Here is a 6,548-nt window from a genome sequence, read left to right as displayed (position 1 = left end):
AAGGCAGAGCAAACATTTGCCCATGTTACTGATTAACACCCTCATATGTTCACCTTCAGATCTAGATTCTGAATGAATTGGAACATACCACAGTGAACCAATGATAAGGCAGTAGGCAAGGCTGGTTTGGAGGTGAAGAAAACTCATACTCAGTAATGTTTATAAAATAACGGCTCACTACCTGCCAGGTCTTCTCCTGGGTTCAGAAGTGAAAGGCTAGTTGGCCCACTGGCTCCAAGAAAGGCTTGAGTGTTAGAAGGGTCCACATGAAATTGCTACAGAGACTTGCCTCATGTTTTTGCTAAAAGAGGGCACAGCTCCGCCAAAATTTTTACAGGAGTTATGGATACTTAAAATATTGTCTAGGAGCTTTAGAACAAAGGTGCACAGGGATATCCCAGCACTTTTGCAGCTATGGTCTGTATAGTGAGTTTGGTCTGGGTGAATCATGGGCATGACTAGTACATACTCTATGGAGTGCAGACCCCGACCAAACCTGCTCCTGGATCCCACTTTCCAATTCAGTCAAAATTCCTGCTTACACAAGAGCAGAAGTAACTCTATACATATAAATGTACAAGAGCGTCACCCAGTGGAGTAACTAGATGTTACTGGGCCCCACAGCAAATTCAATGTAGGACCCCTAAACATTGGTAAGTTGATCTGTTTTACCAATATATATTGACGTCACTCATTAAGTAGGGCCTTACTGGGCCCCCCATGCAATCGCAGGGTCTAATCCCCCTTTAGTCAAACCCCTGGCTATTCAACTTGTTACTAAATATTTGTACCTTATAGTAGCTCCCTGAGATCTGTGCAGCTTTCAGCATGTGTGTTTCCAGCATTCTGATCCACCCTTTTTCTTTCTGCATTTAAAGTTACACAGTAGCATCTTAGCACACACACATATACAGTAAATATATACGTTTTTACACCAACCTGCACAAAAAGTTTATATGCACACATCATTTAGCACTGCTATTTACTCTCCGAAGACACAGTTAATGAAAGCTTTTCACAAATAAATTTTCTTTACACACGTGGCCTTCAACTAATTGCCAGGAGCCACTGTCATTAGCATTGCACCACTTAACCCCTAGACATGCCAGCAATCAGATTTTGTGGAAGAGCAGGTTCTTTTCAGCAGAAGTTAACATGCCTTTCACTATCAAAAACAAACTATGTTGATGTTGCCAAAACAAACAACTGCCTCTGGATTCAGATGCTTGCAATATTTGTATGCATACACAAGCACTTGGGCAGAGATCATGAGGAAGCCAGCCAGAGCAATTACCACTTGCAATCCTCATGGGCATTTATTTGGGGCAGTGTGATCAGAGTACACTATGTTCATTCGAACAACTCGCATTATTCATTCATTTTTATAATGACAATCTAGCCAATGTTATGTCCACATAACTCAGGAGGATACGCACATTCAAAGGTCTCGGTAATACTGAGCCATGTTTACCAAATAGTTCTTCTGAATAATAGCTCCTGTATAATCAAAATGGATATATGTATATATATAATGATAAATCAAAAGTCAGCACCAAGGGTCTTGTAGTGTCAAAAAAACTGATTGCATTATTGCATAGTATGTACAATGTTAGAGATGCAGTCATGCAATGTCTTAACATGCATTTGTATGTAAGGACAATGTGCAGTCAGTTCATTGTTAATTGAGAATTATGCAAGAACATGCCTAAAGCAAATCTTGGGGACAGGGCCTCCATCAGAAATCAAAAGGCCCTGTACGAAATAATTTTCTGGCTTATGACCACCCCAGCCCTGCCCCAAGCCCTACCCCAAGCCCTGCCCCAAGCCCTGCCCCAAGCTCTACCCTAGCCCTGCCTATAGCCCTGCCCCAAGCCCTACCCCAATCCATACCCTAGCCCTGCCCAAAGCCCTACCCCAGCCCTGCCCCAAGTCCTACCCCAAACCCTACCATAGCCCTGCCCCAATCCCTACCATAGCCCTGCCCCAAAGCCCTACCCCAAGTCTTACCCCAGCCCTGCCCCATGCCCTACCCCAAGTCTTACCCCAGCCCTGCCCCAAACCCTACCCCAGATTCTGCCCTCCCCACATCACAGTAAATAGGCCACAAATACATCAGTGATAATACAGTAAATCCCCCACACACACATTATAATTGGTGGTCAGGGCCCCCCTAAAAGTTCAAAAAAATGGTGGTCTGCGCCCTCTTCAAGGTTAAAAAAAACACATTGGTGGCCAGGGCCAGTGAAACTTGCACATGGGAACAAAGTTTAACATGACTGTGGTGTGAAGGTGCCACATTGAGAAATGAAAGCTTTTTTTCATGCATTTTATTTTGTTTGTCCTATTTTAAAATAATATTTTTCCCGACATCTCTGAACACGTCATGTTTTCCCCTTTAACAAACACCATGGAGTATTTTTATCACCTGGTTTCACCTAGCATTAACCATGACACCCTGTAAGAAGATGTTTTGTTATAACATTCTTTTTTTACAAAAAATTACCCACAGAAAGTCTTCGAAAATTATATTGAGAATTCGTATTTCGAAAATATTAGCATTCTCAAAAGCTTCAATACTAGAGGGCATATTTATCAAGGGTCGAATTTCGAATTGGAAAAACTTTTGAAATTCGAATTTAAAAAGACCAACAGAAATTGAGTTGAATTTTTTTTTTTTTGGTTGGATAGGGCCGTTTTCGAACGAATTGGTCCATATACGGCCTGAATTTGAATCATACGAATCGAAGGAATAGCGCATTCGATCAAATAAGATTAGACGTTTTTCCCAAAAAAAACTTTGGTTTTTAAAGTCCACCAATTGACTCCAAATAGGTTCAAGGAGGTCCCCCATAGGCTAAAACAGCAATTCGGTGAATGGTCGATGTTGAATTTTTAAAGAGACAGTACATGATAAATTTTGATATTCAAATTTTTTTAATTCTTTTCAAATTCAAATTGAAAAGTAGAAATTAGTGCTATTTAAATATTATTTTCTCAGAAATGAGACCTGGTTAGACTTTAGAGCATTATGGTTTTATATGACACCACTACATTATCTTTGCTGGAAACACATCCTTTAGCCAATGTAGAAATAGCAGTCCTGCAAGTTGCCCATTTCCCTGAGCTAGACATTTAGGGGGTAATTTAATTTTAGTCGAATGCTAAAAACTTGAGTTTTTTTTACTATAAAATCTTTTTTTTTTACTATAAAAACATTTTTTGGTGGGATTTTTGAGATTAATTAAACACCAAGGCTGCAAAAAGTCCAAATCTGAAAATACTCCATCTTCAACCTGTCGAGTCCCTGTAGAAGTCAATGGCAGAGGTCCCATTTGCAATGTGAAGATATTATTTTCTGGGTTTTGTACGATATGATCTGAACATTTCGGGCTTTTCCACCGATTTCAAGAAAAGTTCGAATTTTTCGGGCGTCCGAAAAATATTCAGATTTGCAACAATCTGAAAAAGTCACATTTTTTGTCGATCAGATTTTTTTGTGCTTTATTTTTAATGATAAATATGGGTAAATCGTGGATTCTACTTTGGTCAGATTTTTTTATTAATTAATCAGAAAAAATTAATTTTAGTAAATAACCCTCTTAATGTAAATATATCTGGTGGCAGATATGAACTAGGAATTAAAGGCATAGTATTACAGCTAGCAAGAAGATTTAAATGCTAATGACCAAGCATTCCCTTCCCTAGCTCTATAACAGGCTGCATTGTTCCCTTTCAGTTAACCATTTTAAGTCACATTCTGGACCCCCCAGAGAAAATGTTCCAAATCCCTTGTACTCAGGTGGCTTTAGGAATGTACAAGCGAGCATAGTCTCTTCTTATCAGATCATATCCCCTGCTAACAAGGGAAGCACCCGCAGCACTAACTGCACCTCCTGGTCTCCCCATGAGCTTTAGGATCCATTATGTTAGGGATGTGCTAGGAATTTGGTGAACAAGGCTGCCCCAATGAAAATCCCTATTTTAAAGGCCTGCAAAACAGTATTGTTTCTGATCTAAGAGATACTGTCATCACATAAGTCCTTTAATTATAATGATTATATTATATATATATATATATCATTTGATATGCATTTATTGGGAAAATCCTATTTTATATGTAAAAGTATGTTTCGGTTTTCTCTGCTTCAGCAAAGCCATCTTATTGGTTCCCTTCTACATGACGACTGCCATACAAGTGTTTTAAGTTATTAATGTGCTTTCAGATAAAGCCCAGGTTTTCAGAATTTTTCGATTCCCGCAGTTCAGTTGCTCAGGGCCCCTTGTAATAACAAAATTATGCTAAAAAGAGTTTTCAAAAGAGAATATAGAAAATACTCAGACTTTCCAAGCATGCACATAATGAGTCTGTAAACTGTCAGAAGACTACGCTGCATTGCAAAGTATGGAGGAATACCTATGGGTTTACAGCAGGCCCGTACTGGCAATCTGTGGGTTCTGGCAAATGCCAGAGGGGCTGCTATAAGGTCCCATAGAAAGTCTGTATTTAGTGGGCTGGTGGGGCTGTTTGGGCCTCTGTGTGGGCTCATTGGGCCTCTGTGTACCTGAAATGCCAGGGCCTATTTTAATTCTCAGTCCGGACCTGGTTTACAGTACAATGCAGAAGGAGGATTTCTGTGTGCACCAAGCGCCCAATGTCTCCCAACACTAAATCCTACAGACATTCAAAGTTTAACAAATGCTACCAATTACGCTTCTTCACGATTACCCTAATCACACATGTCTACCGCAGGGATGGTGTCTAATTTATATGAACAAGCTAATGATAGGATCTCAAAAATGTATCTTCATATTCAGGATGCATCTCCATGATGCTTTTAATACAACCAGTTCTTGGATAGCAAAACTGATTCCCAGACTTAACTTGGGTCCCTTGAGAAGGCTAAAAATCACCAAAATGTGACTAGGCATCTACGAAGAGGCATCAACTGCCCCAACAGCTGAGGAGTGATATAAGCTGTGAAGTAGGGTTACAATGGATTATTAAACAGAAATGGTAATAAGACAGGGATCTAAATCAATAACTGGGGGACTTTACCATAAACCTACCAACCCTTGCCCTGAACCCTTGTGTTTTGCTATCAAATATCCTCTTTTTCCTACCTTCTGCGGCCTACTAGAGCAACGATTCCCAACCAGTAGCTCGTGAGCAACATTTTGCTCTCCAACCCCTTGGATGTTGCTCCCAGTGGCCTCAAAGCAGGTGCTTATTTTTAAATTCCAGGCTTGGAGGCAATAAAGCACCGCAATAAAAATTTTCATGGTAGTGTTGCTCCCCAACTCTTTTTACTTCTGAATGTTGCTCACAGGTTCAAAAGATTTTGTATCCCTGCACTAGAGTATTCTAGTCTTCTGGCAGGCCAGTCCAATCCTGGTCCTTAGTCTCAGCCACCATTAAAAAAATAATGGCTATGGTTGGACAAAGAGTCACCCCAGTAATGGTGCATTGTTTGTTTCTGAACCCACTATAGAAACATCTGTATTAAACAGCTCGGTTATATTTACCCTGACATGCTGAAAATAAACTCAAACAAATAAAATATCTTAAGGCCTATTAAATGAAAAAACTGTTTCCAGATAAACTGACTATTAACGCATGCCCTTTCTCATTTCAAGCATGACTTCGGTCACGGAATCTTTCTCCATAAACAAATTCCATTTTAGCGAGCCTCACATAAATTCTTCTCTAAGTCTTTCCGATCCAGATGATGCTACAATTTCCTACCATGTGGATACGAGGGATGGACCTCGGTTTTTTCTTCCTCTCAGAAAGCAATGATGCATGAAATACACGGCATTAAAACATAAGAGGGTAACAGGCGGTATCAGATGTTTCTCTAGCATCCTGTCAGGCCAAGATTGATGGGACCCTGCTCTGAAGATTCCTTTGCGGATGGTATAGCCTCTGCCTGGAGAGTTTCCATAACATTACTCTTAAAGTCAAAGTTATTCAATTAATTCAATAAATTCAAATGCTCGTATACATTTTACTGTCTTAGGGGCAGATTTATCAAGGGTCGAATTTCAAGGGTTAAAAAACCCTCGAATTCGACCTTCGAAGTAAAATCCTTCGAATTCGAATATTGGATTTGAAAGATTTTAGCGCAAAAGGTTCGATCGAACGATTTTAACCGATCGATCGAATGATTTTTATTTGACCATAAAAAGTGCCCATAGGCTAACATTCAATTCGGTAGCTTTTATTTGGCGAAGTATTGAGTCAAAGGATTTTTTAAAGAGACAGTACTTCGATTATCGAATGGTCGAATGGTCAAACGATTTTTACTTCGAATCGTTCGAATCATTTGATTTTTTTGACCAATTTGATGGTCGAAGTTCCCAAAAGTGACCACCTACCTAAATGATTTAAACATAGTTTTTTTTATGTATTTATAGTTATATGCTGGGTTCCTGGCCGGCCAGGTTTTAAATGAAATTTTTTTTAAAGCAAAATAAAATTTTTATACATTCAGATCAATTTGGTCTCCAAATACACCTTTAATTAATGTATTACTGTTTTGTTATCCTCA

This window comes from Xenopus laevis, chromosome 5S (assembly GCF_017654675.1).
Source record: "Xenopus laevis strain J_2021 chromosome 5S, Xenopus_laevis_v10.1, whole genome shotgun sequence".
Taxonomy (NCBI): domain Eukaryota; kingdom Metazoa; phylum Chordata; class Amphibia; order Anura; family Pipidae; genus Xenopus; species Xenopus laevis.
This window is presented reverse-complemented; position numbering follows the sequence as displayed.